We start from the raw sequence: 23,721 nt of genomic DNA, 5'->3' as shown, positions 1-23,721 counted from the left end.
TGTTTGTGTTTTTGTGTGTGTGAGTGTGTTTTTGTTTTTGTGTGCGTGTTTTTTTGTTTTTGTGTGTGTGTGTGTGTTTGTTTGTGTGTGTGTGTGTGTTTGTTTTTGTTTTTGTGTGTGTGTTTGTTTTTGTGCATGTGCGTCTTTTTCTTTTTGTGTGTGTGTGTGTATGTTTTTGTGTGTGTGTGTGTTTTTGTGTGTGTGAGTGTGTTTTTGTTTTGTGTGCGTGTTTTTTTGTTTTTCTGTGTGTGAGTGTTTTTGTTTTTGTGCGTGTGTGTTTTTTTTGTTTTTGTGTGTGTGTCTGTGTGTGTGTTTTTGTGTGTGTGTGTTTCTGTTTTTGTGTGTTTTTGTTTGTGTGTGTGTGTGTTTTTGCTTTAGTGTGTGTTTGTGTTTTGTTTTTGTGTGTGTGTTTTTTGTGTGTGTGTGTGTGTGTGTTTGTTTTTGTTTTTGTGTGTGTGTTTGTTTTTGTGCATGTGCGTCTTTTTCTTTGTGTGTGTGTGTATGTTTGTGTGTGTGTGTGTGTTTTTGTGTGTGTGAGTGTGTTTTTGTTTTGTGTGCGTGTTTTTTTGTTTTTGTGTGTGTGAGTGTTTTTGTTTTTGTGCGTGTGTGTTTTTTTTGTTTTTGTGTGTGTGTTTATTTTTTTGTGTGTGTGTTTTTGTATTTGTGTGTTTTTGTTTGTGTGTGTGTGTTTAGTTTTTGTGTGTGTGTTTTTTTTGTGTGTGTGTGTGTGTTTTTGTTTTTTGTGTGTGTGTGTGTTTGTTTTTCTGTGTGTGTGTGTTTTTGTCTTTGTGTATGTGTGTGTGTTTTTGTTTTTGTGTGTGTGTTTGTGTGCGTGTGTGTGTTTTTGTTTTTGTGTGTGTGTGTGTGTTTTTGTTTTTGTGTGTGTGTTTGTGTGTGTGTTTGTTTTTGTGTGTGTGTGAGTATGTGTGTGTGTTTGTTTGTGTGTGTGTGTGTTTTTGTTTTTGTGTGTGTGTCTGTGTGTTTGTTTTTGTGTGTGTATGTGTTATTGTTTATGTGTGTGTGTGTTTGTTTTTGTGTGTGTGTGAGTGTGTGTGTTTGTTTTTGTGTGTGTGTGTTTTTTTGTTTGTGTGTGTGTGTGTTTTTTTTGTTTGTGTGTGTGTGTTTGTGTGTGTGTTTGTTTTTGTGTGTGTGTATGTGTTTTTTTGTTTTTGTGTGTGTGTGTGTGTTTTTTTGTTTTTGTGTTTGTGTGTGTTTTTGTGTTTGTGTGATTTTTGTTTGTGTGTGTTTGATTTTGTGTGTGTGTGTTTGTTTTTGTGTGTGTGTTTTTGTTTGTGTGTGTGTGTGTTTGTTTTTGTGTGTGTGTGTATGTGTGTGTGTTTGCATTTGTGTGTGTGTGTTTGTTTTTGTGTGTGTGTCTGTGTGTATGTGTGTCTTTGTTTATGTGTGTGTGTGTTTTTGTTTTTGTGTGTGTTTGTGAGTGTGTCTGTTTGTTTTTGTGTGTGTGTATTTTTTTGTTTTTGTGTGTGTGTGTGTGTGTGTTTTTGTTTGTGTGTGTGTGTGTTTGTGTGTGTGTTTGTTTTTGTGTGTGTATGTGTTTTTTTGTTTTTGTGTGTGTGTGTGTGTTTTTTTGGTTTTGTGTGTGTGTGTGTTTTTGTTTTTGTGTCTGTGTGTTTGTGTGTTTTTTTTTGTTGGTGTGTGTGTGCGTGTTTGTTTTTGTGTGTGTGTTTATTTTTTTGTGTGTTTGTTTTTGTGTGTGTGTGTTTTTGTTTTTGTTTGTGTGTGTTTGTGTTTTTGTTTTTGTCTGTGTGAGTGTGTGTTTGTTTTTGTGTGTGTGTGTTTTTGTTTTTGTGTGTGTGTGTTTTTGTTTTGTGTGTGTGTGTGTGTGTTTTTGTGTGTGTGTTTATTTTTTTGTGTGTGTGTTTTTGTTTGTGTGTGTGTGTGTTTTGTTTTTGTGTGTTTGATTTTTTGTGTGTGTGTGTGTGTGTTTGTTTTTTGTGTGTGTGTGTGTTTGTTTTTGTGTGTGTGTGTGTTTTTGTTTTTGTGTATGTGTGTGTGTTTTTGTTTTTGTGTGTGTGTTTGTGTGTGTGTGTGTGTTTTTGTTTTTGTGTGTGTGTGTGTGTGATTTTGTTTTTGTGTTTGTTTGTGTGTGTGTGTTTGTTTTTGTGTGTGTGTGTATGTGTGTGTGTTTGTTTTTGTGTGTGTGTGTGTGTGTTTTTGTGTGTGTCTGTGTGTTTGTTTTTGTGTGTGTGTGTGTTTTTGTTTATGTGTGTGTGTGTTTTTGTTTTTGTGTCTGTGTGTGTTTTTTTGTTGGTGTGTGTGTGTGCGTGTATTTGTTTTTGTGTGTGTGTGTGTTTGTTTTTGTCTGAGTGTGTTTTTGTTTTTGTTTGTGTTTTTGTGAGTGTGTTTTTGTTTTTGTGTGCGTGTTTTTTTGTTTTTGTGTGTGTGTGTGTGTTTGTTTTTGTGTGTGTGTGTGTTTGTTTTTGTTTTTGTGTGTGTGTTTGTTTTTGTGCATGTGCGTCTTTTTCTTTGTGTGTGTGTGTGTATGTTTTTGTGTGTGTGTGTGTTTTTGTGTGTGTGAGTGTGATTTTGTTTTGTGTGCGTGTTTTTTTGTTTTTGTGTGTGTGAGTGTTTTTGTTTTTGTGTGTGTGTGTGTTTGTTTTTGTGTGTGTGTTTTTGTTTGTGTGTGTGTGTGTTTGTTTTTGTGTGTTTGTGTATGTGTGTGTGTTTGTATTTGTGTGTGTGTGTGCGTTTTTGTGTGTGTGTCTGTGTGTATGTGTGTCTTTGTTTTTGTGTGTGTGTTTTTGTATTTTGTGATTGTGTGTGTGTTTGTTTTTCTTTTTGTGTGTGTTTGTTTGTGTGTGTGTGTGTGTTTTTGTTTTTGTGTGTGTGTGTGTTTGTTTTTGTGTGTGTGTTTGTGTTTGTGTGTGTTTGTGTATTTTTGTTTTTGTGTGTGTTTTTGTTTTTGTGTGTGTGTTTTTGTTTGTGTGTGTGCATGTTTGTTTTTGTGTGTGTGTATGTGTGTGTCTTTGCTTTTGTGTGTGTGTGTTTGTTTTTGTGTGTGTGTCTGTGTGTGTTTATGTGTGTGTGTCGTTGTTTATGTGTGTGTGTGTTTTTGGTTTTGTGTGTGTGAGTGTGTCTGTTTGTTTTTGTGTGTGTGTTTTTTTGTTTTTGTGTGTGTGTATGTCTTTTTTTGTTTTTGTGTGTTTGAGTGTGTTTTTTTGTTTTTGTGTGTGTGTGTGTGTTTTTTTGTTTTTGTGTGGGTGTGTGTTTTTGTTTTTGTGTCTGTGTGTTTGTGTGTTTTTTTTGTTGGTGTGTGTGCGTGTGTTTGTTTTTGTGTGTGTGTGTGTTTTTGTTTGTGTGTGTGTGTGTTTGTTTTTGTGTGTGTGTGTGTTTTTGTTTTTGTGTCTGTGTTTTTGTTTGTGTGTGTGAGTGTGTTTGTTTTGTGTGTTTGTGTATGTGTGTGTTTTTGTATTTGTGTGTGTGTGTGTTTTTGTGTGTGAGTCTGTGTGTGTGTCTTTGTTTATGTGTGAGTGTGTTTTTGTTTTTGTGTGTGTGTGTGTGTGTTTTGTTTGTGTGTGTGTGTGTTTGTGTGTGTGTTTGTTATTGTGTGTGTGTGTGTATGTGTTTTTTTGTTTTTGTGTGTGTGTGTGTGCTTTTTTGTTTTTGTGTGTGTGTGTGTGTGTGTTTTTGTGTCTGTGTGTGTTTTTTTGTTGGTGTGTGTGTGTTTTTTTGTTGGTGTGTGTGTTTGTTTGTGTGTGTGTGTGTGTGTTTGTTTTTGTCTGTGGGTGTTTTTGTTTTTGTTTGTGTTTTTGTGTGTGTGAGTGTGTTTTTGTTTTTGTGTGCGTGTTTTTTTGTTTTTGTGTGTGTGTGTGTTTTTGTTTTTGTGTGTGTGTGTGTTTGTTTTTGTTTTTGTGTGAGTGTTTGTTTTTGTGCATGTGCGTCTTTTTCTTTTTGTGTGTGTGTGTATGTTTTTGTGTGTGTGTGTGTTTTTGTGTGTGTGAGTGTGTTTTTGTTTTGTGTGCGTGTTTTTTTGTTTTTGTGTGTGTGAGTGTTTTTGTTTTTGTGCGTGAGTGTTTTTTTTTGTTTTTTTGTGTGTGTCTGTATGTGTGTTTTTTGTTTGTGTGTGTGTGTTTGTTTTTTGTGTGTGTGTTTCTGTTTTTGTGTGTTTTTGATTGTGTGTGTGTGTTTTTGCTTTTGTGTGTGTGTGTGTTTTGTTTTTGTGTGTGTGTTTTTTGTGTATGTGTGTGTGTGTGTTTGTTTTTGTTTTTGTGTGTGTGTTTGTTTTTGTGCGTGTGCGTCTTTTTCTTTTTGTTTGTGTGTGTGTTTGTTTTTGTGTGTGTGTGTTTTTGTGTGTGTGAGTGTGTTTTTGTTTTATGTGCGTGTTTTTTTGTTTTTCTGTGTGAGTGTTTTTGTTTTGTGCATGTGTGTTTTTTTTGTTTCTTTGTGTGTGTGTGTTTTTGTGTGTGTGAGTGTGTTTTTGTTTTGTGTGCTTGTTTTTTTGTTTTTGTGTGTGTGAGTGTTTTTGTTTTGTGCGTGTGTTTGTTTTTGTGTGTGTGTGTGTTTTTGTTTTTGTGTGTGTGTTTGTGTGCGTGTGTGTGTTTTTATTTTTATGTGTGTGTGTGTGTGTTTGTTTTTGTGTGTGTGTTTGTGTGTGTGTTTGTTTTTGTGTGTGTGTGTGTATGTGTGTGTGTTTGTTTGTGTGTGTGTGTGTTTTTGTTTTTGTGTGTGTGTCTGTGTGTTTGTTTTTGTGTGTGTATGTGTTTTTGTTTATGTGTGTGTGTGTTTGTTTTTGTGTGTGTGTGAGTGTGTGTGTTTGTTTTTGTGTGTGTGTGTTTTTTTGTTTGTGTGTGTGTGTGTTTTTTTTGTTTGTGTGTGTGTGTTTGTGTGTGTGTTTGTTTTTGTGTGTGTGTATGTGTTTTTTTGTTTTTGTGTGTGTGTGTGTGTTTTTTTGTTTGTGTGTTTGTGTGTGTTTTTGTGTTTGTGTGATTTTTGTTTGTGTGTGTGTGTGTTTGATTTTCTGTGTGTGTGTTTGTTTTTGTGTGTTTGTTTTTGTGTGTGTGTGTATGTGTGTGTTTTTGCATTTGTGTGTGTGTGTTTGTTTTTGTGTGTGTGTCTGTGTGTATGTGTGTCTTTGTTTATGTGTGTGTGTGTTTTTGTTTTTGTGTGTGTTTGTGAGTGTGTCTGTTTGTTTTTGTGTGTGTGTATTTTTTTGTTTTTGTGTGTGTGTGTGTGTGTGTTTTTGTTTGTGTGTGTGTGTGTTTGTGTGTGTGTTTGTTTTTGTGTGTGTATGTGTTTTTTTGTTTTTGTGTGTGTGTGTGTGTTTTTTTGGTTTTGTGTGTGTGTGTGTTTTTGTTTTTGTGTCTGTGTGTTTGTGTGTTTTTTTTTGTTGGTGTGTGTGTGCGTGTTTGTTTTTGTGTGTGTGTTTATTTTTTTGTGTGTTTGTTTTTGTGTGTGTGTGTTTTTGTTCTTGTTTGTGTGTGTTTGTGTTTTTGTTTTTGTCTGTGTGAGTGTGTGTTTGTTTTTGTGTGTGTGTGTTTTTGTTTTTGTGTGTGTGTGTGTTTTTGTTTTGTGTGTGTGTGTGTGTTTGTTTTTGTGTGTGTGTTTATTTTTTTGTGTGTGTGTTTTTGTTTGTGTGTGTGTGTGTTTTGTTTTTGTGTGTTTGTTATTTTGTGTGTGTGTGTGTGTTTTTGTTTTTTGTGTGTGTGTGTTTGTTTTTGTGTGTGTGTGTGTTTTTGTTTTTGTGTATGTGTGTGTGTTTTTGTTTTTGTGTGTGTGTTTGTGTGTGTGTGTGTGTTTTTGTTTTTGTGTGTGTGTGTGTGATTTTGTTTTTGTGTGTGTGTTTGTGTGTGTGTGTTTGTTTTTGTGTGTGTGTGTATGTGTGTGTGTTTGTTTTTGTGTGTGTGTGTGTGTGTTTTTGTGTGTGTCTGTGTGTTTGTTTTTGTGTGTGTGTGTGTGTTTTTGTTTATGTGTGTGTGTGTTTTTGTTTTTGTGTCTGTGTGTGTTTTTTTGTTGGTGTGTGTGTGTGCGTGTATTTGTTTTTGTGTGTGTGTGTGTTTGTTTTTGTGTCTGTGTGTGTTTTTTTGTTGGTGTGTGTGTGTGTGTTTTTGTTTTTGTGTGTTTTTGTTTGTGTGTGTGTGTTTTGTATTTGTGTGTGTGTGTTTTTTGTGTGTGTGTGTGTGTTTTTGTTTTTTGTGTGTGTGTGTGTTTGTTTTTGTGTGTGTGTGTTTTTGTTTTTGTGTATGTGTGTGTGTTTTTGTTTTTGTGTGTGTGTTTGCGTGTGTGTGTGTTTTTGTTTTTGTGTGTGTGTGTGTGTTTTTGTTTTTGTGTGTGTGTTTGTGTGTGTGTGTTTGTTTTTGTGTGTGTGTGTATGTGTGTGTGTTTGTTATTGTGTGTGTGTGTGTTTTTGTTTATGTGTGTGTGTGTTTTTGTTTTTGTGTCTGTGTGTGTTTTTGTTTATGTGTGTGTGTGTTTTTGTTTTTGTGTCTGTGTGTTTTTTGTTGGTGTGTGTGTGTGCGTGTGTTTGTTTTTGTGTGTGTGTGTGTGTTTGTCTTTGTCTGAGTGTGTTTTTGTTTTTGTTTGTGTTTTTGTGTGTGTGAGTGTGTTTTTGTTTTTGTGTGCGTGTTTTTTTGTTTTTGTGTGTGTGTGTGTGTTTGTTTGGGTGTGTGTGTGTGTTTGTTTTTGTTTTTGTGTGTGTGTTTGTTTTTGTGCATGTGCGTCTTTTTCTTTTTGTGTGTGTGTGTGTATGTTTTTGTGTGTGTGTGTGTTTTTGTGTGTGTGAGTGTGTTTTTGTTTTGTGTGCGTGTTTTTTTGTTTTTCTGTGTGTGAGTGTTTTTGTTTTTGTGCGTGTGTGTTTTTTTTGTTTTTGTGTGTGTGTCTGTGTGTGTGTTTTTGTGTGTGTGTGTTTCTGTTTTTGTGTGTTTTTGTTTGTGTGTGTGTGTGTTTTTGCTTTAGTGTGTGTTTGTGTTTTGTTTTTGTGTGTGTGTTTTTTGTGTGTGTGTGTGTGTGTTTGTTTTTGTTTTTGTGTGTGTGTTTGTTTTTGTGCATGTGCGTCTTTTTCTTTGTGTGTGTGTGTATGTTTTTGTGTGTGTGTGTGTGTTTTTGTGTGTGTGAGTGTGTTTTTGTTTTGTGTGCGTGTTTTTTTGTTTTTGTGTGTGTGAGTGTTTTTGTTTTTGTGCGTGTGTGTTTTTTTTGTTTTTGTGTGTGTTTATTTTTTTGTGTGTGTGTTTTTGTATTTGTGTGTTTTTGTTTGTGTGTGTGTGTTTTGTTTTTGTGTGTGTGTTTTTTTTGTGTGTGTGTGTGTGTTTTTGTTTTTTGTGTGTGTGTGTGTTTGTTTTTCTGTGTGTGTGTGTTTTTGTCTTTGTGTATGTGTGTGTGTTTTTGTTTTTGTGTGTGTGTTTGTGTGCGTGTGTGTGTTTTTGTTTTTGTGTGTGTGTGTGTTTTTGTTTTTGTGTGTGTGTTTGTGTGTGTGTTTGTTTTTGTATGTGTGTGTGTTTGTTTATGTGTGTGTGTGTTTTTGTTTTTGTGTCTGTGTGTGTTTTTGTTTATGTGTGTGTGTGTTTTTGTTTTTGTGTCTGTGTGTTTTTTGTTGGTGTGTGTGTGTGCGTGTGTTTGTTTTTGTGTGTGTGTGTGTGTTTGTCTTTGTCTGAGTGTGTTTTTGTTTTTGTTTGTGTTTTTGTGTGTGTGAGTGTGTTTTTGTTTTTGTGTGCGTGTTTTTTTGTTTTTGTGTGTGTGTGTGTGTTTGTTTGTGTGTGTGTGTGTGTTTGTTTTTGTTTTTGTGTGTGTGTTTGTTTTTGTGCATGTGCGTCTTTTTCTTTTTGTGTGTGTGTGTGTATGTTTTTGTGTGTGTGTGTGTTTTTGTGTGTGTGAGTGTGTTTTTGTTTTGTGTGCGTGTTTTTTTGTTTTTCTGTGTGTGAGTGTTTTTGTTTTTGTGCGTGTGTGTTTTTTTTGTTTTTGTGTGTGTGTCTGTGTGTGTGTTTTTGTGTGTGTGTGTTTCTGTTTTTGTGTGTTTTTGTTTGTGTGTGTGTGTGTTTTTGCTTTAGTGTGTGTTTGTGTTTTGTTTTTGTGTGTGTGTTTTTTGTGTGTGTGTGTGTGTGTGTTTGTTTTTGTTTTTGTGTGTGTGTTTGTTTTTGTGCATGTGCGTCTTTTTCTTTGTGTGTGTGTGTATGTTTGTGTGTGTGTGTGTGTTTTTGTGTGTGTGAGTGTGTTTTTGTTTTGTGTGCGTGTTTTTTTGTTTTTGTGTGTGTGAGTGTTTTTGTTTTTGTGCGTGTGTGTTTTTTTTGTTTTTGTGTGTGTGTTTATTTTTTTGTGTGTGTGTTTTTGTATTTGTGTGTTTTTGTTTGTGTGTGTGTGTTTAGTTTTTGTGTGTGTGTTTTTTTTGTGTGTGTGTGTGTGTTTTTGTTTTTTGTGTGTGTGTGTGTTTGTTTTTCTGTGTGTGTGTGTTTTTGTCTTTGTGTATGTGTGTGTGTTTTTGTTTTTGTGTGTGTGTTTGTGTGCGTGTGTGTGTTTTTGTTTTTGTGTGTGTGTGTGTGTTTTTGTTTTTGTGTGTGTGTTTGTGTGTGTGTTTGTTTTTGTGTGTGTGTGAGTATGTGTGTGTGTTTGTTTGTGTGTGTGTGTGTTTTTGTTTTTGTGTGTGTGTCTGTGTGTTTGTTTTTGTGTGTGTATGTGTTATTGTTTATGTGTGTGTGTGTTTGTTTTTGTGTGTGTGTGAGTGTGTGTGTTTGTTTTTGTGTGTGTGTGTTTTTTTGTTTGTGTGTGTGTGTGTTTTTTTTGTTTGTGTGTGTGTGTTTGTGTGTGTGTTTGTTTTTGTGTGTGTGTATGTGTTTTTTTGTTTTTGTGTGTGTGTGTGTGTTTTTTTGTTTTTGTGTTTGTGTGTGTTTTTGTGTTTGTGTGATTTTTGTTTGTGTGTGTTTGATTTTGTGTGTGTGTGTTTGTTTTTGTGTGTGTGTTTTTGTTTGTGTGTGTGTGTGTTTGTTTTTGTGTGTGTGTGTATGTGTGTGTGTTTGCATTTGTGTGTGTGTGTTTGTTTTTGTGTGTGTGTCTGTGTGTATGTGTGTCTTTGTTTATGTGTGTGTGTGTTTTTGTTTTTGTGTGTGTTTGTGAGTGTGTCTGTTTGTTTTTGTGTGTGTGTATTTTTTTGTTTTTGTGTGTGTGTGTGTGTGTGTTTTTGTTTGTGTGTGTGTGTGTTTGTGTGTGTGTTTGTTTTTGTGTGTGTATGTGTTTTTTTGTTTTTGTGTGTGTGTGTGTGTTTTTTTGGTTTTGTGTGTGTGTGTGTTTTTGTTTTTGTGTCTGTGTGTTTGTGTGTTTTTTTTTGTTGGTGTGTGTGTGCGTGTTTGTTTTTGTGTGTGTGTTTATTTTTTTGTGTGTTTGTTTTTGTGTGTGTGTGTTTTTGTTTTTGTTTGTGTGTGTTTGTGTTTTTGTTTTTGTCTGTGTGAGTGTGTGTTTGTTTTTGTGTGTGTGTGTTTTTGTTTTGTGTGTGTGTGTGTGTGTTTTTGTGTGTGTGTTTATTTTTTTGTGTGTGTGTTTTTGTTTGTGTGTGTGTGTGTTTTGTTTTTGTGTGTTTGTTTTTTTGTGTGTGTGTGTGTGTGTTTGTTTTTTGTGTGTGTGTGTGTTTGTTTTTGTGTGTGTGTGTGTTTTTGTTTTTGTGTATGTGTGTGTGTTTTTGTTTTTGTGTGTGTGTTTGTGTGTGTGTGTGTGTTTTTGTTTTTGTGTGTGTGTGTGTGTGATTTTGTTTTTGTGTTTGTTTGTGTGTGTGTGTTTGTTTTTGTGTGTGTGTGTATGTGTGTGTGTTTGTTTTTGTGTGTGTGTGTGTGTGTTTTTGTGTGTGTCTGTGTGTTTGTTTTTGTGTGTGTGTGTGTTTTTGTTTATGTGTGTGTGTGTTTTTGTTTTTGTGTCTGTGTGTGTTTTTTTGTTGGTGTGTGTGTGTGCGTGTATTTGTTTTTGTGTGTGTGTGTGTTTGTTTTTGTCTGAGTGTGTTTTTGTTTTTGTTTGTGTTTTTGTGAGTGTGTTTTTGTTTTTGTGTGCGTGTTTTTTTGTTTTTGTGTGTGTGTGTGTGTTTGTTTTTGTGTGTGTGTGTGTTTGTTTTTGTTTTTGTGTGTGTGTTTGTTTTTGTGCATGTGCGTCTTTTTCTTTGTGTGTGTGTGTGTATGTTTTTGTGTGTGTGTGTGTTTTTGTGTGTGTGAGTGTGATTTTGTTTTGTGTGCGTGTTTTTTTGTTTTTGTGTGTGTGAGTGTTTTTGTTTTTGTGTGTGTGTGTGTTTGTTTTTGTGTGTGTGTTTTTGTTTGTGTGTGTGTGTGTTTGTTTTTGTGTGTTTGTGTATGTGTGTGTGTTTGTATTTGTGTGTGTGTGTGCGTTTTTGTGTGTGTGTCTGTGTGTATGTGTGTCTTTGTTTTTGTGTGTGTGTTTTTGTATTTTGTGATTGTGTGTGTGTTTGTTTTTCTTTTTGTGTGTGTTTGTTTGTGTGTGTGTGTGTGTTTTTGTTTTTGTGTGTGTGTGTGTTTGTTTTTGTGTGTGTGTTTGTGTTTGTGTGTGTTTGTGTATTTTTGTTTTTGTGTGTGTTTTTGTTTTTGTGTGTGTGTTTTTGTTTGTGTGTGTGCATGTTTGTTTTTGTGTGTGTGTATGTGTGTGTCTTTGCTTTTGTGTGTGTGTGTTTGTTTTTGTGTGTGTGTCTGTGTGTGTTTATGTGTGTGTGTCGTTGTTTATGTGTGTGTGTGTTTTTGGTTTTGTGTGTGTGAGTGTGTCTGTTTGTTTTTGTGTGTGTGTTTTTTTGTTTTTGTGTGTGTGTATGTCTTTTTTTGTTTTTGTGTGTTTGAGTGTGTTTTTTTGTTTTTGTGTGTGTGTGTGTGTTTTTTTGTTTTTGTGTGGGTGTGTGTTTTTGTTTTTGTGTCTGTGTGTTTGTGTGTTTTTTTTGTTGGTGTGTGTGCGTGTGTTTGTTTTTGTGTGTGTGTGTGTTTTTGTTTGTGTGTGTGTGTGTTTGTTTTTGTGTGTGTGTGTGTTTTTGTTTTTGTGTCTGTGTTTTTGTTTGTGTGTGTGAGTGTGTTTGTTTTGTGTGTTTGTGTATGTGTGTGTTTTTGTATTTGTGTGTGTGTGTGTTTTTGTGTGTGAGTCTGTGTGTGTGTCTTTGTTTATGTGTGAGTGTGTTTTTGTTTTTGTGTGTGTGTGTGTGTGTTTTGTTTGTGTGTGTGTGTGTTTGTGTGTGTGTTTGTTATTGTGTGTGTGTGTGTATGTGTTTTTTTGTTTTTGTGTGTGTGTGTGTGCTTTTTTGTTTTTGTGTGTGTGTGTGTGTGTGTTTTTGTGTCTGTGTGTGTTTTTTTGTTGGTGTGTGTGTGTTTTTTTGTTGGTGTGTGTGTTTGTTTGTGTGTGTGTGTGTGTGTTTGTTTTTGTCTGTGGGTGTTTTTGTTTTTGTTTGTGTTTTTGTGTGTGTGAGTGTGTTTTTGTTTTTGTGTGCGTGTTTTTTTGTTTTTGTGTGTGTGTGTGTTTTTGTTTTTGTGTGTGTGTGTGTTTGTTTTTGTTTTTGTGTGAGTGTTTGTTTTTGTGCATGTGCGTCTTTTTCTTTTTGTGTGTGTGTGTATGTTTTTGTGTGTGTGTGTGTTTTTGTGTGTGTGAGTGTGTTTTTGTTTTGTGTGCGTGTTTTTTTGTTTTTGTGTGTGTGAGTGTTTTTGTTTTTGTGCGTGAGTGTTTTTTTTGTTTTTTTGTGTGTGTCTGTATGTGTGTTTTTTGTTTGTGTGTGTGTGTTTGTTTTTTGTGTGTGTGTTTCTGTTTTTGTGTGTTTTTGATTGTGTGTGTGTGTTTTTGCTTTTGTGTGTGTGTGTGTTTTGTTTTTGTGTGTGTGTTTTTTGTGTATGTGTGTGTGTGTGTTTGTTTTTGTTTTTGTGTGTGTGTTTGTTTTTGTGCGTGTGCGTCTTTTTCTTTTTGTTTGTGTGTGTGTTTGTTTTTGTGTGTGTGTGTTTTTGTGTGTGTGAGTGTGTTTTTGTTTTATGTGCGTGTTTTTTTGTTTTTCTGTGTGAGTGTTTTTGTTTTGTGCATGTGTGTTTTTTTTGTTTCTTTGTGTGTGTGTGTTTTTGTGTGTGTGAGTGTGTTTTTGTTTTGTGTGCTTGTTTTTTTGTTTTTGTGTGTGTGAGTGTTTTTGTTTTGTGCGTGTGTTTGTTTTTGTGTGTGTGTGTGTTTTTGTTTTTGTGTGTGTGTTTGTGTGCGTGTGTGTGTTTTTATTTTTATGTGTGTGTGTGTGTGTTTGTTTTTGTGTGTGTGTTTGTGTGTGTGTTTGTTTTTGTGTGTGTGTGTGTATGTGTGTGTGTTTGTTTGTGTGTGTGTGTGTTTTTGTTTTTGTGTGTGTGTCTGTGTGTTTGTTTTTGTGTGTGTATGTGTTTTTGTTTATGTGTGTGTGTGTTTGTTTTTGTGTGTGTGTGAGTGTGTGTGTTTGTTTTTGTGTGTGTGTGTTTTTTTGTTTGTGTGTGTGTGTGTTTTTTTTGTTTTTGTGTGTGTGTTTGTGTGTGTGTTTGTTTTTGTGTGTGTGTATGTGTTTTTTTGTTTTTGTGTGTGTGTGTGTGTTTTTTTGTTTGTGTGTTTGTGTGTGTTTTTGTGTTTGTGTGATTTTTGTTTGTGTGTGTGTGTGTGTTTGATTTTCTGTGTGTGTGTTTGTTTTTGTGTGTGTGTTTTTGTTTGTGTGTGTGTGTGTTTGTTTTTGTGTGTGTGTGTATGTGTGTGTTTTTGCATTTGTGTGTGTGTGTTTGTTTTTGTGTGTGTGTCTGTGTGTATGTGTGTCTTTGTTTATGTGTGTGTGTGTTTTTGTTTTTGTGTGTGTTTGTGAGTGTGTCTGTTTGTTTTTGTGTGTGTGTATTTTTTTGTTTTTGTGTGTGTGTGTGTGTGTGTTTTTGTTTGTGTGTGTGTGTGTTTGTGTGTGTGTTTGTTTTTGTGTGTGTATGTGTTTTTTTGTTTTTGTGTGTGTGTGTGTGTTTTTTTGGTTTTGTGTGTGTGTGTGTTTTTGTTTTTGTGTCTGTGTGTTTGTGTGTTTTTTTTTGTTGGTGTGTGTGTGCGTGTTTGTTTTTGTGTGTTTTTATTTTTTTGTGTGTTTGTTTTTGTGTGTGTGTGTTTTTGTTCTTGTTTGTGTGTGTTTGTGTTTTTGTTTTTGTCTGTGTGAGTGTGTGTTTGTTTTTGTGTGTGTGTGTTTTTGTTTTTGTGTGTGTGTGTGTTTTTGTTTTGTGTGTGTGTGTGTGTTTGTTTTTGTGTGTGTGTTTATTTTTTTGTGTGTGTGTTTTTGTTTGTGTGTGTGTGTGTTTTGTTTTTGTGTGTTTGTTATTTTGTGTGTGTGTGTGTGTTCTTGTTTTTTGTGTGTGTGTGTTTGTTTTTGTGTGTGTGTGTGTTTTTGTTTTTGTGTATGTGTGTGTGTTTTTGTTTTTGTGTGTGTGTTTGTGTGTGTGTGTGTGTTTTTGTTTTTGTGTGTGTGTGTGTGATTTTGTTTTTGTGTGTGTGTTTGTGTGTGTGTGTTTGTTTTTGTGTGTGTGTGTATGTGTGTGTGTTTGTTTTTGTGTGTGTGTGTGTGTGTTTTTGTGTGTGTCTGTGTGTTTGTTTTTGTGTGTGTGTGTGTGTTTTTGTTTATGTGTGTGTGTGTTTTTGTTTTTGTGTCTGTGTGTGTTTTTTTGTTGGTGTGTGTGTGTGCGTGTATTTGTTTTTGTGTGTGTGTGTGTTTGTTTTTGTCTGAGTGTGTTTTTGTTTTTGTTTGTGTTTTTGTGAGTGTGTTTTTGTTTTTGTGTGCGTGTTTTTTTGTTTTTGTGTGTGTGTGTGTGTTTGTTTTTGTGTGTGTGTGTGTTTGTTTTTGTTTTTGTGTGTGTGTTTGTTTTTGTGCATGTGCGTCTTTTTCTTTGTGTGTGTGTGTGTGTATGTTTTTGTGTGTGTGTGTGTTTTTGTGTGTGTGAGTGTGATTTTGTTTTGTGTGCGTGTTTTTTTGTTTTTGTGTGTGTGAGTGTTTTTGTTTTTGTGTGTGTGTGTGTTTGTTTTTGTGTGTGTGTTTTTGTTTGTGTGTGTGTGTGTTTGTTTTTGTGTGTTTGTGTATGTGTGTGTGTTTGTATTTGTGTGTGTGTGTGCGTTTTTGTGTGTGTGTCTGTGTGTATGTGTGTCTTTGTTTTTGTGTGTGTGTTTTTGTATTTTGTGATTGTGTGTGTGTTTGTTTTTCTTTTTGTGTGTGTTTGTTTGTGTGTGTGTGTGTGTTTTTGTTTTTGTGTGTGTGTGTTTGTTTTTGTGTGTGTGTTTGTGTTTGTGTGTGTTTGTGTATTTTTGTTTTTGTGTGTGTTTTTGTTTTTGTGTGTGTGTTTTTGTTTGTGTGTGTGTATGTTTGTTTTTGTGTGTGTGTATGTGTGTGTCTTTGCTTTTGTGTGTGTGTGTTTGTTTTTGTGTGTGTGTCTGTGTGTGTTTATGTGTGTGTGTCTTTGTTTATGTGTGTGTGTGTTTTTGGTTTTGTGTGTGTGAGTGTGTCTGTTTGTTTTTGTGTGTGTGTTTTTTTGTTTTTGTGTGTGTGTATGTCTTTTTTTGTTTGTGTGTGTTTGAGTGTGTTTTTTTGTTTTTGTGTGTGTGTGTGTGTTTTTTTGTTTTTGTGTGTGTGTGTGTTTTTGTTTTTGTGTCTGTGTGTTTGTGTGTTTTTTTTTGTTGGTGTGTGTGCGTGTGTTTGTTTTTGTGTGTGTGTGTGTTTTTGTTTGTGTGTGTGTGTGTTTGTTTTTGTGTGTGTGTGTGTTTTTGTTTTTGTGTCTGTGTTTTTGTTTGTGTGTGTGAGTGTGTTTGTTTTGTGTGTGTGTGTATGTGTGTGTTTTTGTATTTGTGTGTGTGTGTGTTTTTGTGTGTGAGTCTGTGTGTGTGTCTTTGTTTATGTGTGAGTGTGTTTTTGTTTTTGTGTGTGTGTGTGTGTGTGTTTTTGTTTGTGTGTGTGTGTTTGTGTGTGTGTTTGTTTTTGTGTGTGTGTGTGTCTGTGTTTTTTTGTTTTTGTGTGTGTGTGTGTGCTTTTTTGTTTTTGTGTGTGTGTGTGTTTTTGTTTTTGTGTCTGTGTGTGTTTTTTTGTTGGTGTGTGTGTGTTTTTTTGTTGGTGTGTGTGTTTGTTTGTGTGTGTGTGTGTGTGTTTGTTTTTGTCTGTGGGTGTTTTTGTTTTTGTTTGTGTTTTTGTGTGTGTGAGTGTGTTTTTGTTTTTGTGTGCGTGTTTTTTTGTTTTTGTGTGTGTGTGTGTTTTTGTTTTTGTGTGTGTGTGTGTTTGTTTTTGTTTTTGTGTGAGTGTTTGTTTTTGTGCATGTGCGTCTTTTTCTTTTTGTGTGTGTGTGTATGTTTTTGTGTGTGTGTGTGTTTTTGTGTGTGTGAGTGTGTTTTTGTTTTGTGTGCGTGTTTTTTTGTTTTTGTGTGTGTGAGTGTTTTTGCTTTTGTGCGTGAGTGTTTTTTTTGTTTTTTTGTGTGTGTCTGTATGTGTGTTTTTTTGTTTGTGTGTGTGTGTGTTTGTTTTTTTGTGTGTGTGTTTCTGTTTTTGTGTGTTTTTGTTTGTGTGTGTGTGTGTTTTTGCTTTTGTGTGTGTGTGTGTTTTGTTTTTGTGTGTGTGTTTTTTGTGTGTGTGTGTGTGTGTGTTTGTTTTTGTTTTTGTGTGTGTGTTTGTTTTTGTGCATGTGCGTCTTTTTCTTTTTGTTTGTGTGTGTGTTTGTTTTTGTGTGTGTGTGTTTTTGTGTGTGTGTGTGTGTGTTTGTTTTTGTTTTTGTGTGTGTGTTTGTTTTTGTGCGTGTGCGTCTTTTTCTTTTTGTTTGTGTGTGTGTTTGTTTTTGTGTGTGTGTGTTTTTGTGTGTGTGAGTGTGTTTTTGTTTTGTGTGCGTGTTTTTTTGTTTTTCTGTGTGAGTGTTTTTGTTTTGTGCATGTGTGTTTTTTTTGTTTTTGTGTGTGTGTGTGTTTTTGTGTGTGTGAGTGTGTTTTTGTATTGTGTGCTTGTTTTTTTGTTTTTGTGTGTGTGAGTGTTTTTGTTTTGTGCGTGTGTTTGTTTTTGTGTGTGTGTGTGTTTTCGTTTTTGTGTGTGTTTGTATGTGTGTGTCTGTTTTTGTTTTTGTGTATGTGTGTTTTTTGTTTGTGTGTGCGTGTGTGTGTGTGTTTATTTTTGTGTGTGTGTTTGTGTGTGTGTTTGTTTTTGTGTGTGTGTGTGTTTTTGTTTTTGTGTGTGTGTTTTTGTTTGTGTGTGTGAGTGTGTTTGTTTTGTGTGTGTGTGTGTATGTGTGTGTTTTTGTATTTTTGTGCGTGTGTGTTTTTTTGTGTGTGTGTCTGTGTGTGTGTGTGTCTTTGTTTATGTGTGTGTGTGTTTTTGTTTTTGTGTGTGTTTGAGTGTGTCTGTTTGTTTTTGTGTGTGTGTATTTTATTGTTTTTGTGTGTGTGTGTGTTTTTTTGTTTATGTGTGTGTGTGTGTTTTTGCTTTTGTGTGTGTGTGTGTATATTTTTGTGTGTGTGTGTTTTTGTGTGTGTGAGTGTGTTTTTGTTTTGTGTGTGTGTTTTTTGTGTGTGTGTTTGTTTTTGTGTGTGTGTTTTTGTTTTTGTGTATGTGTGTGTTTTTGTTTTTGTGTGTGTGTTTGTTTTTGTGTGTGTGTGTATGTGTGTGAGTTTGTTTTTGTGTGTGTGTGTGTGTTTTTGTTTTTGTGTGTGTGTCTGTGTGTTTGTTTTTGTGTGTGTGTGTTTTTTTGTTTTCGTGTGTGTGAGTGTTTTTGTTTTTGTGCGTGTGTGTTTTTTTTGTTTTTGCGTGTGTGTTTATTTTTTTGTGTGTTTTTTTGTTTTTGTGTGTTTTTGTTTGTGTGTGTGTGTTTTGTTTTTGTGTGTGTGTTTTTTGTGTGTGTGTGTGTGTTTTTGTTTTGTGTGCGTGTTTTTTTGTTTTTCTGTGTGTGAGTGTTTTTGTTTTTGTGTGCGTGTTTTTTTGTTTTTGTGTGTGTGTTTGTTTTTGTTTTTGTGTGTGTGTGTGTGATTTTGTTTTTGTGTGTGTGTTTGTGTGTGTGTGTTTGTTTTTGTGTGTGTGTGTATGTGTGTGTGTTTGTTTTTGTGTGTGTGTGTGTGTGTTTTTGTGTGTGTCTGTGTGTTTGTTTTTGTGTGTGTGTGTGTGTTTTTGTTTATGTGTGTGTGTGTTTTTGTTTTTGTGTCTGTGTGTGTTTTTTTGTTGGTGTGTGTGTGTGCGTGTATTTGTTTTTGTGTGTGTGTGTGTTTGTTTTTGTCTGAGTGTGTTTTTGTTTTTGTTTGTGTTTTTGTGAGTGTGTTTTTGTTTTTGTGTGCGTGTTTTTTTGTTTTTGTGTGTGTGTGTGTGTTTGTTTTTGTGTGTGTGTGTGTTTGTTTTTGTTTTTGTGTGTGTGTTTGTTTTTGTGCATGTGCGTCTTTTTCTTTGTGTGTGTGTGTGTATGTTTTTGTGTGTGTGTGTGTTTTTGTGTGTGTGAGTGTGATTTTGTTTTGTGTGCGTGTTTTTTTGTTTTTGTGTGTGTGAGTGTTTTTGTTTTTGTGTGTGTGTGTGTTTGTTTTTGTGTGTGTGTTTTTGTTTGTGTGTGTGTGTGTTTGTTTTTGTGTGTTTGTGTATGTGTGTGTGTTTGTATTTGTGTGTGTGTGCGTTTTTGTGTGTGTGTCTGTGTGTATGTGTGTCTTTGTTTTTGTGTGTGTGTTTTTGTATTTTGTGATTGTGTGTGTGTTTGTTTTTCTTTTTGTGTGTGTTTGTTTGTGTGTGTGTGTGTGTTTTTGTTTTTGTGTGTGTGTGTTTGTTTTTGTGTGTGTGTTTGTGTTTGTGTGTGTTTGTGTATTTTTGTTTTTGTGTGTGTTTTTGTTTTTGTGTGTGTGTTTTTGTTTGTGTGTGTGTATGTTTGTTTTTGTGTGTGTGTATGTGTGTGTCTTTGCTTTTGTGTGTGTGTGTTTGTTTTTGTGTGTGTGTCTGTGTGTGTTTATGTGTGTGTGTCTTTGTTTATGTGTGTGTGTGTTTTTGGTTTTGTGTGTGTGTATGTCTTTTTTTGTTTGTGTGTGTTTGAGTGTGTTTTTTTGTTTTTGTGTGTGTGTGTGTGTTTTTTTGTTTTTGTGTGTGTGTGTGTTTTTGTTTTTGTGTCTGTGTGTTTGTGTGTTTTTTTTTGTTGGTGTGTGTGCGTGTGTTTGTTTTTGTGTGTGTGTGTGTTTTTGTTTGTGTGTGTGTGTGTTTGTTTTTGTGTGTGTGTGTGTTTTTGTTTTTGTGTCTGTGTTTTTGTTTGTGTGTGTGAGTGTGTTTGTTTTGTGTGTGTGTGTATGTGTGTGTTTTTGTATTTGTGTGTGTGTGTGTTTTTGTGTGTGAGTCTGTGTGTGTGTCTTTGTTTATGTGTGAGTGTGTTTTTGTTTTTGTGTGTGTGTGTGTGTGTGTTTTTGTTTGTGTGTGTGTGTGTTTGTGTGTGTGTTTGTTTTTGTGTGTGTGTGTGTATGTGTTTTTTTGTTTTTGTGTGTGTGTGTGTGCTTTTTTGTTTTTGTGTGTGTGTGTGTTTTTGTTTTTGTGTCTGTGTGTGTTTTTTTGTTGGTGTGTGTGTGTTTTTTTGTTGGTGTGTGTGTTTGTTTGTGTGTGTGTGTGTGTGTTTGTTTTTGTCTGTGGGTGTTTTTGTTTTTGTTTGTGTTTTTGTGTGTGTGAGTGTGTTTTTGTTTTTGTGTGCGTGTTTTTTTGTTTTTGTGTGTGTGTGTGTTTTTGTTTTTGTGTGTGTGTGTGTTTGTTTTTGTTTTTGTGTGAGTGTTTGTTTTTGTGCATGTGCGTCTTTTTCTTTTTGTGTGTGTGTGTATGTTTTTGTGTGTGTGTGTGTGTTTTTGTGTGTGTGAGTGTGTTTTTGTTTTGTGCGCGTGTTTTTTTGTTTTTGTGTGTGTGAGTGTTTTTGTTTTTGTGCGTGAGTGTTTTTTTTGTTTTTTTGTGTGTGTCTGTATGTGTGTTTTTTTGTTTGTGTGTGTGTGTTTGTTTTTTTGTGTGTGTGTTTCTGTTTTTGTGTGTTTTTGTTTGTGTGTGTGTGTGTTTTTGCTTTTGTGTGTGTGTGTGTTTTGTTTTTGTGTGTGTGTTTTTTGTGTGTGTGTGTGTGTGTGTTTGTTTTTGTTTTTGTGTGTGTGTTTGTTTTTGTGCGTGTGCGTCTTTTTCTTTTTGTTTGTGTGTGTGTTTGTTTTTGTGTGTGTGTGTTTTTGTGTGTGTGAGTGTGTTTTTGTTTTGTGTGCGTGTTTTTTTGTTTTTCTGTGTGAGTGTTTTTGTTTTGTGCATGTGTGTTTTTTTTGTTTTTGTGTGTGTGTGTGTTTTTGTGTGTGTGAGTGTGTTTTTGTTTTGTGTGCTTGTTTTTTTGTTTTTGTGTGTGTGAGTGTTTTTGTTTTGTGCGTGTGTTTGTTTTTGTGTGTGTGTGTGTTTTCGTTTTTGTGTGTGTTTGTATGTGTGTGTCTGTTTTTGTTTTTGTGTATGTGTGTTTTTTGTTTGTGTGTGCGTGTGTGTGTGTGTTTATTTTTGTGTGTGTGTTTGTGTGTGTTTGTTTTTGTGTGTGTGTGTGTTTTTGTTTTTGTGTGTGTGTTTTTGTTTGTGTGTGTGAGTGTGTTTGTTTTGTGTGTGTGTGTGTATGTGTGTGTTTTTGTATTTTTGTGCGTGTGTGTTTTTTTGTGTGTGTGTCTGTGTGTGTGTGTGTCTTTGTTTATGTGTGTGTGTGTTTTTGTTTTTGTGTGTGTGTGAGTGTGTCTGTTTGTTTTTGTGTGTGTGTATTTTATTGTTTTTGTGTGTGTGTGTGTGTTTTTGTGTGTGTGTTTGTGTGTGTGTTTGTTTGTGTGTGTGTGTGTATGTGTTTTTTTGTTTATGTGTGTGTGTGTGTTTTTGCTTTTGTGTGTGTGTGTGTATATTTTTGTGTGTGTGTGTTTTTGTGTGTGTGAGTGTGTTTTTGTTTTGTGTGTGTGTTTTTTGTGTGTGTGTTTGTTTTTGTGTGTGTGTTTTTGTTTTTGTGTATGTGTGTGTGTTTTTGTTTTTGTGTGTGTGTTTGTTTTTGTGTGTGTGTGTATGTGTGTGAGTTTGTTTTTGTGTGTGTGTGTGTGTTTTTGTTTTTGTGTGTGTGTCTGTGTGTTTGTTTTTGTGTGTGTGTGTTTTTTGTTTTCGTGTGTGTGAGTGTTTTTGTTTTTGTGCGTGTGTGTTTTTTTTGTTTTTGCGTGTGTGTTTATTTTTTTGTGTGTTTTTTTGTTTTTGTGTGTTTTTGTTTGTGTGTGTGTGTTTTGTTTTTGTGTGTGTGTTTTTTGTGTGTGTGTGTGTGTTTTTGTTTTGTGTGCGTGTTTTTTTGTTTTTCTGTGTGTGAGTGTTTTTGTTTTTGTGCGTGTGTTTTTTTTGTTTATGTGTGTGTGTCTGTGTGTGTGTTTTTTTGTGTGTGTGTTTCTGTTTTTGTGTGTTTTTGTTTGTGTGTGTGTGTGTTTTTGATTGAGTTAGTGTGTGTGTGTTTTGTTTTTGTGTGTGTGTTTTTTGTGTGTGTGTGCGTGTGTTTGTTTTTGTTTTTGTGTGTGTGTTTGTTTTTGTGCATGTGCGTCTTTTTCTTTGTGTGTGTGTGTATGTTTTTGTGTGTGTGTGTGTTTTTGTGTGTGTGAGTGTGTTTTTGTTTTGTGTGCGTGTTTTTTTGTTTTTGTGTGTGTGAGTGTTTTTGTTTTTGTGCGTGTGTGTTTTTTTTGTTTTTGTGTGTGTGTTTATTTTTTTGTGTGTGTGTTTTTGTTTTTGTGTGTTTTTGTTTGTGTGTGTGTGTTTTGTTTTTGTGTGTGTGTTTTTTTTGTGTGTGTGTGTGTGTGTGTTTGTTTTTTGTGTGTGTGTGTGTTTTTTTTTCTGTGTGTGTGTGTTTTTGTCTTTGTGTATGTGTGTGTGTTTTTGTTTTTGTGTGTGTGTTTGTGTGTGTGTGTGTGTTTTTGTTTTTGTGTGTGTGTGTGTGTGTTTTTGTTTTTGTGTGTGTGTTTGTGTGTGTGTGTTTGTTTTTGTGTGTGTGTATGTGTGTGTGTTTGTTTGTGTGTGTTTTTGTTTTTGTGTGTGTGTCTGTGTGTTTGTTTTTGTGTGTGTATGTGTTTTTGTTTATGTGTGTGTGTGTTTGTTTTTGTGTGTGTGCGGGTGTGTGTGTTTGTTTTTGTGTGTGTGTGTTTTTTTGTTTGTGTGTGTGTGTGTTTTTTTTGTTTGTGTGTGTGTGTTTGTGTGTGTGTTTGTTTTTGTGTGTGTGTATGTGTTTTTTTGTTTTTGTGTGTGTGTGTGTGTTTTTTTGTTTTTGTGTTTGTGTGTGTTTTTGTGTTTGTGTGATTTTTGTTTGTGTGTGTGTGTTTGATTTTGTGTGTGTGTGTGTTTGTTTTTGTGTGTGTGTTTTTGTTTGTGTGTGTGTGTGTGTTTGTTTTTGTGTGTGTGTGTATGTGAGTGTGTTTTCATTTGTGTGTGTGTGTGTGTTTTTGTGTGTGTGTCTGTGTGTATGTGTGTCTTTGTTTATGTGTGTGTGTGTTTCTGTTTTTGTGTGTTTTTGTGAGTGTGTCTGTTTGTTTTTGTGTGTGTGTATTTTTTTGTTTTTGTGTGTGTGTGTGTGTGTGTTTTTGTTTGTGTGTGTGTGTGTTTGTGTGTGTGTTTGTTTTTGTGTGTGTATGTGTTTTTTTGTTTTTGTGTGTGTGTGTGTTTTTTTGGTTTTGTGTGTGTGTGTTTTTGTGTCTGTGTGTTTGTGTGTGTTTTCTTGTTGGTGTGTGTGTGCGTGTTTGTTTTTGTGTGTGTGTTTATTTTTTTGTGTGTTTGTTTTTGTGTGTGTGTGTTTTTGTTTTTGTTTGTGTGTGTTTGTGTTTTTGTTTTTGTCTGTGTGAGTGTGTGTTTGTTTTTGTGTGTGTGTGTTTTTGTTTTTGTGTGTGTGTGTGTTTTTGTTTTTGTGTGTGTGTTTATTTTTTTGTGTGTGTGTTTTTGTTTGTGTGTGTGTGTTTTGTTTTTGTGTGTTTGTTTTTTTGTGTGTGTGTGTGTGTTTTTGTTTTTTGTGTGTGTGTGTGTTTGTTTTTGTGTGTGTGTGTGTTTTTGTTTTTGTGTATGTGTGTGTGTTTTTGTTTTTGTGTGTGTGTTTGTGTGTGTGTGTGTGTTTTTGTTTTTGTGTGTGTGTGTGTGTTTTTGTTTTTGTGTGTGTGTTTGTGTGTGTGTGTTTGTTTTTGTGTGTGTGTGTATGTGTGTGTGTTTGTTTTTGTGTGTGTGTGTGTATGTTTTTGTGTGTGTGTGTGTTTTTGTGTGTGTGAGTGTGATTTTGTTTTGTGTGCGTGTTTTTTTGTTTTTGTGTGTGTGAGTGTTTTTGTTTTTGTGTGTGTGTGTTTGTTTTTTTGTGTGTGTTTTTGTTTGTGTGTGTGTGTGTGCGTTTTTGTGTGTGTGTCTGTGTGTATGTGTGTCTTTGTTTTTGTGTGTGTGTTTTTGTATTTTGTGATTGTGTGTGTGTTTGTTTTTCTTTTTGTGTGTGTTTGTTTGTGTGTGTGTGTGTGTTTTTGTTTTTGTGTGTGTGTGTGTTTGTTTTTGTGTGTGTGTTTGTGTTTGTGTGTGTGTGTGTTTTTTTGTTTTTGTGTGTGTGTGTGTTTGTTTTTGTGTGTGTGTGAGTGTGTGTGTTTGTTTTTGTGTGTGTGTGTTTTTTTGTTTGTGTGTGTGTGTGTTTTTTTTTGTTTGTGTGTGTGTGTTTGTGTGTGTGTTTGTTTTTGTGTGTGTGTATGTGTTTTTTTGTTTTTGTGTGTGTGTGTGTTTTTTTTGTTTTTGTGTTTGTGTGTGTTTTTGTGTTTGTGTGATTTTTGTTTGTGTGTGTGTGTTTGATTTTGTGTGTGTGTGTGTTTGTTTTTGTGTGTGTGTTTTTGTTTGTGTGTGTGTGTGTGTTTGTTTTTGTGTGTGTGTGTATGTGAGTGTGTTTTCATTTGTGTGTGTGTGTGTGTTTTTGTGTGTGTGTCTGTGTGTATGTGTGTCTTTGTTTATGTGTGTGTGTTTCTGTTTTTGTGTGTTTTTGTGAGTGTGTCTGTTTGTTTTTGTGTGTGTGTATTTTTTTGTTTTTGTGTGTGTGTGTGTGTGTGTTTTTGTTTGTGTGTGTGTGTGTTTGTGTGTGTGTTTGTTTTTGTGTGTGTATGTGTTTTTTTGTTTTTGTGTGTGTGTGTGTTTTTTTGGTTTTGTGTGTGTGTGTGTTTTTGTTTTTGTGTCTGTGTGTTTGTGTGTGTTTTTTTGTTGGTGTGTGTGTGCGTGTTTGTTTTTGTGTGTGTGTTTATTTTTTTGTGTGTTTGTTTTTGTGTGTGTGTGTTTTTGTTTTTGTTTGTGTGTGTTTGTGTTTTTGTTTTTGTCTGTGTGAGTGTGTGTTTGTTTTTGTGTGTGTGTGTTTTTGTTTTTGTGTGTGTGTGTGTTTTAGTTTTTGTGTGTGTGGTTATTTTTTTGTGTGAGTGTTTTTGTTTGTGTGTGTTTTGTTTTTGTGTGTTTGTTTTTTTGTGTGTGTGTGTGTGTTTTTGTTTTTTGTGTGTGTGTGTTTTTGTTTTTGTGTGTGTGTGTGTTTTTGTTTTTGTGTATGTGTGTGTGTTTTTGTTTTTGTGTGTGTGTTTGTGTGTGTGTGTGTGTTTTTGTTTTTGTGTGTGTGTGTGTGTTTTTGTTTTTGTGTGTGTGTTAGTGTGTGTGTGTTTGTTTTTGTGTGTGTGTGTATGTGTGTGTGTTTGTTTTTGTGTGTGTGTGTGTATGTTTTTGTGTGTGTGTGTGTTTTTGTGTGTGTGAGTGTGATTTTGTTTTGTGTGCGTGTTTTTTTGTTTTTGTGTGTGTGAGTGTTTTTGTTTTTGTGTGTGTGTGTGTTTGTT

This window comes from Scyliorhinus torazame, chromosome 28 (assembly GCF_047496885.1).
Source record: "Scyliorhinus torazame isolate Kashiwa2021f chromosome 28, sScyTor2.1, whole genome shotgun sequence".
Taxonomy (NCBI): Eukaryota; Metazoa; Chordata; class Chondrichthyes; order Carcharhiniformes; family Scyliorhinidae; genus Scyliorhinus; species Scyliorhinus torazame.
The sequence above is the reverse complement of the archived record's forward strand: the minus strand, read 5'-3'. Positions refer to the sequence as shown.